The 13,209-nt window shown below is 41.7% G+C and overlaps 2 protein-coding genes and 1 non-coding gene across 3 annotated transcripts in view; 1 reads left to right on the plus strand and 2 right to left on the minus strand.

The window, feature by feature from the left end:
* NXF1 (nuclear RNA export factor 1) overlaps positions 1-13,209 on the plus strand; it is a 160,259-nt gene that overhangs the window by 68,711 nt on the left and 78,339 nt on the right. The gene's annotated exons all lie outside the window — the stretch shown is intronic.
* SLC3A2 (solute carrier family 3 member 2) overlaps positions 1-13,209 on the minus strand; it is a 39,810-nt gene that overhangs the window by 7,080 nt on the left and 19,521 nt on the right. The window lies entirely within an intron of this gene.
* LOC129654422 (U2 spliceosomal RNA) lies at positions 10,896-11,081 on the minus strand. Its single transcript, XR_008715492.1, has one exon. It is a non-coding gene; the product is annotated as a U2 spliceosomal RNA (small nuclear RNA).

Below are 13,209 nucleotides of genomic sequence, written 5' to 3' on the forward strand. Positions count from 1 at the left end.
TCCCCCTCCAGGTGCCAGAGTTCCCTTACCTCCCTGTCGCTTCGCAGTGCTAGGCCTTGGAGGCAGCTGGTACTGCCGAGGCCTTGTTGGCATATGGCCAGGGCACCTTGGACTTGCGTGTTGTTGTTCAGTTGCTCAGTCATCTGACTCTTTAAGACCCCATGGACTGCAGCATGCCAGGCTCCCCTGTCCTTCACTACCTTTAGCTCAAACTCATGTCCACTTAGTTAGTGATGCCACCCAACCATCTCATCCTCTGTCGCCCCTTCTCCTCCTGTCTTCAATCTTTCCCAGCATCAGAGTTTTCCAGTGAGTCGGCTCTTTGCATCAGGTAGCCCAAGTATTCCAAAGACCTTGAAGACCACCCAACTTCTCCCCACAGAGGACCCTGAATTGAGAGTAAGACAAGGTTCAGCCAGACATCAACACCACAAGGTGCCAGCATTCTCAGGAACTTCTTGTTCCTAAGCAGCACCAGCTGGGTTATTTTCAGAGAGGACCTGAAGGAAGTTAAGTTCTTTCTCCCTCTCCCACCTGGGCTGGAAGTCAAGACAGCTGTGTATTTGGAAGAAAACAGAAACCAAGATCTGAAGAAATAGAAGAGGTACCAAAGGAGAGCCGAGGCCATGAAAAAGCTCACCCTCTGCCCTTCCCCTTCATTCCTCTCCCCTCTTCATACCAGACTCATCCCCATCCCCCACCCCAAGCAAGTAGGTAGAGGCTGTTCAGACCTGTGCTCCATGATGATAGCAAGTCCAAGGTGCCCTGGCCATATGCCAAATAAGTGCCAACCAGACTGAACAGACTATCACCAGCATGAAAGCTCAAAGTTAAGAACTGTGGGGTCATACACTCTCTTTGAGATGTTTCAACGTAACACTCCCATACATACACACAGTATCTGACTCACAGTCCCCCACAGCTCCAGAAAGATGAAACCAATTGCCCCCTGCATTTGGTAAAGAAGCTAACAACTTGCCTCCCCAAGTTTATCACCCACCACACCCGTCACAGGGACCACCCTCCAGCAACATCAGCCTTCAAACACCTGTTAGTCCTGCCACATAACCAGCTGTCAGGCCTCTGCATCTTTGTGCACGTCATCCCCTATGTGTTTTGACGTTCCTTTTCTGACTCATAACCTCCAGTTCATTCCAGACCTAGCTCAAATGATAGCTTCTCTCAAATCCCTGGAAAGAATTACTTTCCATCCACTGTGCACGTATCTCTTCCTGGGTTGGAAGATACACTTTTCCTTGTCTGAGTGTCGGCACTTCAAGACAAGTGGCAGAGCCTTGTGCTACTTGATGAACCTGCCTGCTCAGACGGAGGCACTTTATACTGAAGTGAAGTGAAGTGAAGTCGCTCAGTCTTGTCTGACTCTTTGCGACCCCCGTGGACTGTAGCCCACGAGTGGGGTCCTCTGTCCATGGGATTTTCCAGGCAAGAGTACTGGACTGGGTTGCCATTTCCTTCTCCAGAGGATCTTCCCGACCCAGGGATCGAACCCAGGTCTCCTATATTGTAAGCAAGACACTTTACAGTCTGAGCCACCAGGGAAGTCCTAGGCACTTTATAAGTGTGCGGTAAATAAGTGGATGAACTATTATCATTAAAACCCGGTATTTCCCTTCTTAGAAGCAACTCAACAAAAGCAGCATGTATTTGAAAAGAAATGTGCACCTCAGTGTTCACAGCAGCATTTACAATTGTAAAAATATGGAAGGTGTCCTTCAACAGACAAATGGATAAAAGATGATATAGTATATACATATATATATATATATATATATATATGGAATACTACTTAGCCATAAGAAAGAAGGAACTTTTGCCATTTGCAGCAACATAGATGGACTTTGAGGGCATTATGCTAAGTGAAATAAGTCAGACAGAGAAAGACAAATGCTGTATGATATCACTTATATGTGGAGTCTAAAAAAATACAACAAACTAGTAGACATAACAAAAAAGAAGCAGACTTGAATACAGAAAACAAACGAGTGGTTACCAGTGTGTGGGGGGTACTCTCTAGGGGTGAGAGACCAGGAGGTACAAACTACTGGATATAAAATAGGCTCAAGGATGTATATAACGTGGGGAATAGAGCCAATATTTGGTAATAACTGTAAATGGAAAGTAACATTTAAAATTGTGTTTAAATTTTCTTAATTAAAAAAAGGCAGGAAAAAAAGTAGTATGTGAAGATAAAGGGATAAAGCGAAAAGGAATTTAAACAACATTGTGTGGTATCAAGAGGAAGCTGTTTATGCAGGAAAACAAACCAAGACTTGTAACTGTTCAACCAAATAAAACCAAGCAATAAATCTAGTTGAAGGGGAGGACAAAAAAAGCAACAGAGCAAGACAGCAGAGAAAGAGGGCTGAAGATGCTAGAGATCCTCCAATCCTAGTGTATGTTGCTAAATACAGAATTTAATATTTACTATAGAATTCAAAGTATATAATTTGTTCAAGAATTTAGCCTTCAAGAGAAGCAAGGAAAAAAGTAGTTCAAGAGTCCAGAGCCAAATTAAAAAAGAAAAAAAGAAAGAAATGAAGACAGTTTGAGAGACCTTGGGGACAATATCAAACATACTAACACTTTATAGTGGTCCAGAAGGAAAAGAGAGAGAGAAAGGGGCAGAGAACATTTATGAGGACATAATAGCTGAAAACTTCCCTAACCTGGGAAATGAAATAGACATCCAGGTACAGGAATCACAGAGAGTCCCAAACAGGATTAACCCAAAGAGGACCATACCAACGCACACTGTCATTAAAATGGCAAAAGTTAAAGAGAGAATAATAAATGCATCAAGGAAAAAGCAACAAGTAAAAAAAAAAAGAGCCCAGAGCCAATAAGGACAGATTAATGAGGTCATTAAAGTCTTCAGGACTTTATGCTCATTCAAGCAAATGGTGGGGGCGGCAGGAGGGGTGGTCGGGTTGGGCGGTTGGGGCCCTGAAGTTCAGAGGGCCAAGTCCACAGAGAAAGTTCCTTTCTAATCCCCCATTGCAAAAATTCATGTCCCATGTTTCCCAACAGGTGAGGATTACTTGATCTTAACCAAAGACGAAGTTTTCCCCTCTCAGTTCAGTTCAGTCACTCAATCGTGTCCGACTCTTTGCGACCCCATGAATTGCAGCATGCCAGGCCTCCCTGTCCATCACCAACTCCCAGAGTTCACTCAGACTCACGTCCATTGAGTCAGTGATGCCATCCAGCCATCTCATCCTCTGTTGTCCCCTTCTCCTCCTGCCCCCAATCCCTCCCAGCATCAGAGGCTTTTCCAATGAGTCAACTCTTCGCATGAGGTGGCCAAAGTACTGGAGTTTCAGCTTTAGCATCATTCCTTCCAAAGAACACCAGGGACTGAACTCCTTCAGAACGGACTGGTTGGATCTCCTTACAGTCCAAGGGACTCTCAAGAATCTTCTCCAACACCATAGTTCAAAAGCATCAATTCTTTGGTGCTCAGCTTTCTTCACAGTCCAACTCTCACATCCATACATGACTACTGGAAAAACCATAGCCTTAACTATATGGACCTTTGGTGGCAAAGTAATGTCTCTGCTTTTCAATATGCAATCTAGGTTGGTCATAACTTTCCTTCCAAGGAGTAAGCGTCTTTTAATTTCATGGCAGCAGTCACCATCTGCAGTGATTTTGAAGCCCAGAAAAATAAAGTCTGACACTGTTTCCACTGTTTCCCCATCTATTTCCCATGAAGTGATGGGACCAGATGCCATGATCTTCGTTTTCTGAATGTTGAGCTTTAAGCTAACTTTTTCACTCTCCTCTTTCACTTTCATCAAGAGGCTTTTTAGTTCCTCTTCACTTTCTGCCATAAGGGTGGTGTCATCTGTGTATCTGGGGTTATTGATATTTCTCCCGGCAATCTTGATGCCAGCTTGTGCTTCTTCCAGCCCAGCGTTTCTCATCATGTCCTCTGCATAGAAGTTAAATAAGCAGGGTGACAATATACAGCCTTGACGTGCTCCTTTTCCTATTTGGAACCAGTCTGTTGTTCCATGTCCAGTTCTAACTGTTGCTTCCTGACCTACATATAGGTTTCTCAAGAGGCAGGTCAGGTGGTCTGGTATTCCCATCTCTTGAAGAATTTTCCACAGTTTATTGTGATCCACATAGTCAAAGGCTTTGGCATAGTCAATAAAGCACAAATAGATGTTTTTCTGGAACTCTCTTGCTTTTTTGATGACCCAGCCAGCGGATGTTGGCAATTTGATCTCTTCCAGTGTGTTTAAAAAAAAAAAAGATTTTCAAAAACAGAGCAAAGATGGGAAGATAGTTAGAAACTCAGGAAACTGTCCAACAGACTCTGCACACTGCCAAAGCTGAAGGTATAATTTCAAAGACCCAGAAAAAAACCATCCAGGCTCTGCCTCTAAACCACCCATCAGCCTTGAGGAGTTTAGCCATTCGAAAACTGGATGATGGCTAATGTCAAGGATCTGAGCACTTGGAGTCAAAGTGCCACCGAGATGAAAGCAGAGAAGGAATGTGAGCCCTACCAAAGGGACCCACTTGGAAGCTGTTATTAGAAGAAGCAGTGTTGGAATATTATTTGTTATTACAAATCCTGCAGGAGGGACACTGGCTGATGAAAAGAACTGTCAGAGTTGTCTTACTAAAGGGTGAGGAATGTGAGTGGGGATAAAAGCCAGAAAGAGTAAAGGAAAAACAACCAAAGCCTTCTCGTTGCAGAAGAGAAATGAATGCACTATCTGCAAAGTATCTCATAATCAAGCAAACTGAACAACACTGAAGCAAGTCGTTCTCTCTAATGCAACCAAATATTAAAAGAGAAACACCAGAGATACAGCAGATCAATTTATGGACGAGATAGAGAAGTTATTACTCTTGGATAGATGACATCAGATAGTCAACTGATCTCATCAAAAGGCTAATTGGTAATAAGAGGTTAAATGATTCCTTAAATGAACACTGAAGTACTCCAACATCAGCTCCTTCTGCAGTCCTGGTCACATAATACTGGTGGGTATTGTCAGTTTCCCCATCTCCTGTGTGCTTCAAAACTATCATCACATTCTTTGAAAGGAAGTCACTAAGTGCAGCCACAGGCAAAGGGTATGAAGTTACATTCTGCCTCCCAGAAGGAGGCGTACCTTCATAAATTATTTGGGATTTTTCTGTACAGAATATTTCTCTCTTCCCTCTCATATATTTATTTATCTATTCATTTATTTATATCAGTATGGATTCTTGGATACTTATTTTATAGTTTGGGTTAGAATCCAACACTGTACTGCTTTCTTGCTCCAATTATTCCAGCTTTTGCCACTGTGAGCTCTCTCACTTTGGCCACTGCGTCCTTTTAATACATACCCCTTCCCCTTCTTCTTCTTTTCTTTTTTTTTCAGCATTTTACTTTCTGGCACTATATGATGCTTCAGGTTCATCTTGTATATCCTCTAGGGCCCCAGCCCTAGAAATAGCATTTCTCCAAGGAGTCATAGTCCCTTTTATTGGAAAATAGTATTAGAAGTCAAGATATGGGCACTCAGGCATCCTTTGAGGAATGAAAGCTATCCATCAAAAATATGTCTTGGGAATTCCCTGGCAGTTCAGTGGTTAGGACTCCTTGCTTTCACTGCTGAGGGAGTGAGTTCAATCCCTGGTTAGAAACTAAGATCCCACAAGCCGCATGGCATGGCCAAATAAATAATTAAATTATATATATATATGTGTGTGTGTGTGTGTGTGTGTGTGTTTTTCTTGTATACTCCACTTTTTTTGGGGTGGTTGGTGTCCAATTTTTAAAATCTGTCCTTACTTCAAGGCCTGAAAGATATTCATCTATACTTTCTACAGAAAAAAAGGCTTTATTTTTGACATTTCAATCCTCAATCCATCTTTAATTTATGTTTACTTATGGCATAAGGTAGGGAACTAAACTCATATTTTTTCCAGATGGACAACTATAATGTGATGAAAATACATCCATAGTACTACCCTGGTGGTACAGTGGATAGGAATCCACCTGCCAATGCAGGGGACATGGGTTTGATCCCTGGTCCAGAAAGATTCCACATGCCTTGGGGCAACTGACCCTGTGTGCCACAACTACTAAGCCAGTGAGCAGCTATTGAGCCTGCTCACAGCAACTAGAAAAAGCCCAAGCAAAGCAATGAAGACCTAGTGCAGCCAAAAATACATACATACGTATACATATTTGGTCTCTGTCCCTAGTTACTGACACGGAGCTCCTAACTCCCTTCAAATCCCCTGGGTGATAGGAATGCCTTTTGTTCTAATGAGGCCACTCTTGATGGGCTCCTAGATAGCCTCAGGATCAGGGCTGGTTACCAGAAAGGCATGACTGGAGTGATGAAACTTTCAGTCCCACTACCCAGCCTCTGGGAAGGGGACAGGGGCTCGAGACTGGATTAATCATCAATGGCAATGATTTAATCAACCGTACCTACATAACAATATCTAATGATGATCACACCTACAGTTTCCGAGTTGGTGAACACATCAAGGTGCTGGCAGCGCGGCACCCACACCCCCACTCCTTGCACCTCGCCTTCTTCCTGAGTTGTAGCCTTCATAATAAACTGGCAATAGGAAGTTAAATGACTCAGTCCCTCAAGGAACCCATTTACTCTTAAAACAACTAAATGACCCCAAAAATCTTTGTCAAATATTATGACCCACTAATCTTTAGTTAATTCTGTATTTCTAATTATCCAAAATTAATCTGATCCTGTGATTCCCACAACCCCCTATAGCCTCTCCTCCTCAATCCCCCTGCTCAGTATCACAGTTCAGGGAGTGACACAGCTATTCTTCCAGTTTTCTAGGCCAGAAGCACATGGGCAATTTTCCTAGCCCTTATATCTTACTATCCTCCCTGTCCAGCTAGATGCTAGTATAAACTCTGTAGCCTGATTAATATAGGTACAATATCTCCACTTAGGAAAAACACACACACACACAAAGCTTCTGCTGCATGCTATCATGAAACTCTCTAAACAAACTGGAAATCGTTCCAAGTCTCCATCCAGACTTAAAATGTGCCAGTTCTTGCTCCTGCATTCAGTATTTCAAATGTCTTATAAATGTATTTATACAAATATATTTACATAAGCAATATTAATAAATGTATTAATAAATAAACCAAACTCTCAAGCACTTTTGATTTTCACTGACATTCAACATGGCTAAATGTTACCAGATTTCCAGCAATACAATCCTAAAGACACATAATGAGGCATTGGGATCTTTGATTTCAATATTCACTTCCCGAACATAAACTCTTCCTTCATTCCCTCAAAGCAAGTAACTCAGTATTTGAATAATTCTGCCCACACCTGCCCCTGCTCCTACCTATGCTCCTTTGTGGGTCAGTTATAGGAAAAATTTTAGGGCTCCTTAAAGGGAAACATGTGCCTAACTAAATTTTTAAAATACGTTTTTATATTTAATAAGGTGAAAAGTGGAGAAGGCACTGGCACCCCACTCCAGTACTCTAGCCTGGAAAATCCCATGGGCGGAGGAGCCTGGTAGGCTGCAGTCCATGGGGTCGCTAAGAGTCAGACATGACTGAGCGACTTCATTTTCACTTTTCACTTTCATGCATTGGAGAAGGAAATGGCAACTCACTCCAGTGTTCTTGCCTGGAGAATCCCAGGGACGGGGGAGCCTGGTGGGCTGCCGTCTATGGGGTCGCACAGAGTCGGACACAACTGAAGCGACTTAGCAGCAGCAGCAGCAGCAAGGTGAAAAGGGAGTATATAATATTGAGAAGAAGACATATAGGGACAAGTATGGAATAACAGAAACCTGAATTTAAACTAGCTCCTTACATTGCAACTAAATTGGTTAAATTCAACAACACTCTGTAAAATAATTTGAACTACAGAGAAATTAAAAACAAACTAAAACACATCACTAAGAAGGGAAACCCTCTTTTCTAATTAAAATAGAAACTGTTGCACTAATGAAATGCTAGCTAGAATGTAACCAGTCTGAGAAAGGAAATAAACTTTTTCCTTGAAGAAACATATACTCCTAGGACAAGAACTAAAGAATTAACAGCTACAGTCACCTGATTACCACAGCCTGATTGTCACAGTTTTTTAACCATTGTTAAGTCCCCAATGACATGTGCCCAGAGGTGCTGCAACACCAGGCTGTGATACTGAAATACACATTTGGGACTTCTCTGGTGGTCCAGTGGTTAAGACTCCAAGCTTCCACTGCAGGACGGCAGGAGGCACAGGTTCAATCTTTGATGGGGGAATTAAGATCCCACATGGTGTGTGGACCAAATACATATTTGGTCTTCAGTCCTCTTTCCTGGCACCAGAGCTTCTAAAATCTTTGGAATCTCTAGAATAAATAGTGGAACTGTCAGCCTCATCCCTCACTCTCCAGAGAGGGTAGAGGAGCTGAAGCCTGATTAATCACCAATAGCCAGTAATCGTGCCTATATAATGTAAAAGTTGTTCAGTCATGTCTGACTTTTTTGTGACCCCATAGACTGTAGCCTGCCAGCCTACTCTGTCCATGGGATTTCCGAGGCAAGAATACTGAAGTGGGTTGCCATTTCCTTCTCCAAGTTGCCATATACACTAGCAATGAAAACTAAGAGACCTATGATTAAATCTAACAGTGAATAGATGACTTCTTTATGAAGGAAAAGATAATATCCTACAGAAACACATTCAAACAAAAAATAATGAGACCCTAGTATATGCCAGGCACTTTTCTATGAGCTGGGGTGGTAGCAAGGAAAGAGAGCCTGCTTTCATGAAGTTTAATTTCACTAAGAGAAAGAAAGAAAATTAAAGAATAAATACTCAAACACACGTAACATGTCAAATGATTACAAGTGCTGTGAAAAGGCAGAGTACAATGAGAAAGAGATTACCTGATTCAGGGAAGGCATCTCTGATGAGGTGATATTTGAGCAAAGACCCAAAGAGGTAAAGGAACAAGGGATCTTGCTAAAAGAAAGTTTTCTAGGTGAGGGAACAGCAAGTGTAAAGACCAAAAGGAGAAACGTCTCATATTTGTAAACAGAAAGATTTGATGTCATAAAGAAATTAACGCTCCCTGATGAAATAAAAGTTTAAGGCAGGATAAAAAAAAGTTAACATGAAATTTTCCCCAGACGTTTTAGCCACTGCCCTCTCCCCTTTGGTGTGCATTGTGTATCTGCATTAACCAGATCCCCTTAGAAGACACAGCAATGCCTACTTGCAAAAACAAACAAACGCAACTTCCTCCTGGCACCAGGAAGGTAACTCCTTAGAAAATAACATTCCTTTCTCAATTCTGTAAGGGGTCACAATAACTCACAACTCGCCTTGCTGGACTATGTTACTTTGATGTATGACCCTTTGTCTCAAAAATTTCTATAACTCTGCTTTGACCTCTACCAGGGGGACAGTCCTCAGAGCTTTCAGAAAGATTGTCTCCTGGGTTATAATCCTCCAGCTGGCTCAAAGAAAAGTTTCCAGTTCTTTCTTAGATTGACTACTGATTAATTTTTTTCATCAACATCCCCAGTCTATCAATCCACTGCAATTCCAATACAAATCTTAATATCCATTCTTGGGAACTTTATGATTCTTTAACACATGTGTAAGAGAAAAGGGCCAAAAACAGTAAAGATATTTTTTAAGTAATAAAATTTTGAGGACAAATCCTACCATATATCAAAAACGTTATATTCCTAAGTAATAATAGTAGCATGCTAAAGTAATAATCATAACATGAAATAGCCAAAGGGATGGACAAATGGACCAACAGAACGGAATATGAAACCTGAAAGAAATTCATGCATATCTGAAACCTTAAAATATGCAAAGATAATATTACAACCCCTGGAGGAAAGAATAGCTATTCACCAAATGGCACTGAAAAAATAAAATTAGGTGACTACTTAAAAGTAAACACAATAATATATTCCAAGTGGTTAAAAGACCTAAATATGAAAAGCAAATATTTTAAATTTTTAGAAAAAAATGAGAGTATCTTTCTGATTTTCAAGGTAAGGAAGGAGTTCTTAAACAAGACACAAAAGCACAAACCATTAAGAAAAGAACTAATAAATTGTACAAGAAAAATCTGTGCATCACAAGAGACCGTAACAAACTGAAAAAGACAAGCCACAAAAGGGAGAAGACATAGTATTTGAAACTAATAAGACAACAGAGTCTTGTATAAAACATATAAAGTTTCAATGAAAACCAGTAAGGAAAAAGGCAACAATTCGGCAGGAAAAACAATTTACAGACTAGGAACGGTAAGTTCACAAAATTGAATACATAAAAAAATGGCCAGTGAACTCTTGACAGATTACGTATTAGTAATCAATAAAATGCAAATTACAATCACAAAAAAATACAATTTTATGTCCATAGATTGGCAAAACATCTGATCGAACCAAGTGATGACAAGGACATGAAATTGCCTAAGTGACAACATTAACTGATATAATCACACTAGGTGTGCAATGTACAAAAGCCTGTAGAATTGAAAATACTCTTAGATATTACCTATCAATGTCACTCCTGGATTCATAACCCAGAGAAACTCTCATAAACGTGCAGAAAGCAACATACAAAGCATTTCACTGCAGTACTGATTATAGTAGTAAAAACTTAGAAACCTGTAAAAGGGTTTATCACTAGGGGACAAAATAATTTGTAGAACATGTCTAGAGTATATAAAAAACTGAATTTTAAAGAGCTAGGGCACAAAAAGACAGGCAAAGTATATCAAAACTATAATGTTAAAGAAAAGGGGGAAATAGTAGATTCACCTTAAAATTTTTCTAAAAACTAAACGATACAAGAGCACCAACAGTCTCATTTTTAATGACATCCTATCCCAAAAGAAAGAACCACACCATTCATGGAGGAACTGCGGCATCTGGTGGACATGGGGAATGGATAGAGCAAGCCTAGAGTTCATCTCCCTGTTCCAAAATTCCACTTAATAAAAACATCCTCAGGTAGAGGATTTATGAGATGTAAAATTATAATGAACAGATAAGATCTTTGGCCAAAACCCATTGAAACAACAAGATTTCCTAACCAACAAGGACCAATGTATAGCAACTACACTCAATATTTTATAATAACCCATAAGGGAAAAGAATCTGAAAAGAATATATATATTTACATACATGTACGTGTGGTTGTAGTTGAATCACTGTGCTGTATACCTGAAACTAACATAACACTATAAATCAACTATACTTCAATTAAAAAAAAAAAGATTCTCATCAGGCTTTGCTTCCCAAACTTCCATGCAAGGTCACAAACGCAATCTTAAACATGTTCCTTTTAAAATTTCACAAATTTGGCTCTTCCAAGACCCAGTCTAATCCTTCTCTGGGAGAGCTTCCAACTGGCATATTCCTCCCCAGGGTTCAGGAAATAAGGAAATTCTGTTCCCAGATTGAATCTTTGCCCTACAGGTAAATATCCTACTCCAAGCTCATTGCACGGCACTGTGCGTTTGCATAGTCCTGCTGCTGCTACTGCTGCTAAGTCAGTTCAGTCGTGTCCAACTCTGTGCGACCCCATAGACGGCAGCCCACCAGGCTCCCCCGTCCCTAGGATTCTCCAAGCAAGAACACTGGAGTGGGTTGCCATTTCCTTCTCCAATCCATGCAAGTGAAAAGTGAAAGTGAAGTCGCCCAGTCGTGTCCAACCCTCAGCGACCCCATGGACTGCAGCCTTCCAGGCTCCTCCATCCATGGGATTTTCCAGGCAAGAGTACTGGAGTGGGGTGCCATTGCCTTCTCCTACTCCTGGACTAACAGAGGCAGTGCCTCTTGCTGCCAGGAGAGGGCAGAGCTATTCCCGGAGCAGCTGCCATCCTCAGAAAGATTCCTGTTGGAGGAAATTGGTATTTCTTCTAACAACCTCTTCAGGAGCTTCATAACATAGGGCAGGTAAACACTGAGTTATAGTGACATGCTGAGAAAGATCGAGGGCAGGAGGAGAAGGGGGTGACAGAGGATGAGATAGTTAGATAGCATCACTGACTCAATGGACTTGAATCTGAGCAAACTCCGGGAGAGACTGAAGGACAGGAAAGCCTGGCGTGCTGCAGTGCTCAAAGAGTCAGACACGACTGAGTGATTCAACAACAACAGGATATATATAGCAAATGAAGTCATGGTAATAGATATACTGTTCAAGGCAGAGTGGGAAAACAAATGGATCCAGAACAGAACCCTGAGTGCAATGGGTTAAAAAGAGAATAGGAGGTAAGGAAGTCAATGGAGTGGGGACGGAAGAGTTTCAGAGATTTGTCTCTCCCAGACCAAAGGCTCAATGTGGGGACTTCCCTGGCGGTCCAGTGGTAAGAATCTGCCCTGCAATGCAGGGGACACAGGTTCAATCCCCGATTGAGGAACTAAGATTCCACATGCTGTGGAGCAACTAAGCCCATGCACCACAACTAGAGAATCCCTGTGCTGCCATGAAAAGTCCTGCATGATAATCTTGTGTGATGCAACTAAGACCTGATGCAGCCTAAATAAATAAATTAAAGACTCAATGTGGGGAGTTACTCCAACTCTTATCAATCCCAGTAAGCACTTGGGGACCAGGGATACAATCACCAGATAAGAATCCAAGGGCTTCAGGGAAATGTCCTGGGACACAGGACTTAATCCCTGTGGGTGGGAAAAAAAATCACTGTTTCGGTGGCTTATAGAAGAGATATGCTTCAGTGGCCCTAAGAGATGACAGAGGAAGCAATAAAGAGGCTGAAGGAAGCAGACATGCTGGAATGGATATATTATGTGAGGCTAGAAGACCCATCAGAGAATTGTGTTCCAAGAAAGGGCCCAGAGGACACAACATTCACCAAGGCCATCAGGAATGCGCTACCGACAGGGGCACCAGTTATCACCTGGAAGCTCAGTGGTGGTTCTCCTCTACAGTCCAGGAGAGGAAGTCACGGAGCTGACATCCTTACTTCCCACTCACCCCCATCAAGTAACAGTGAAGCGAAAGTCGCTCAGTCATGTCCGACTCTTTGCGACCCCATGGACTGTACAGTCCGTGGAATTCTCCAGGCCAGAATACTGGAGTGGGTAGCCTTTCCCTTCGCCAGGGGATCATGGGTTCAGTGACTGAACCCATGTCTCCTGCATTGCAGGTGGATTCTTTAACCAACTGAGCCACAAGGGAA

This window comes from Bubalus kerabau, chromosome 5 (genome assembly GCF_029407905.1).
Source record: "Bubalus kerabau isolate K-KA32 ecotype Philippines breed swamp buffalo chromosome 5, PCC_UOA_SB_1v2, whole genome shotgun sequence".
NCBI classification, from domain to species: Eukaryota; Metazoa; Chordata; class Mammalia; order Artiodactyla; family Bovidae; genus Bubalus; species Bubalus kerabau.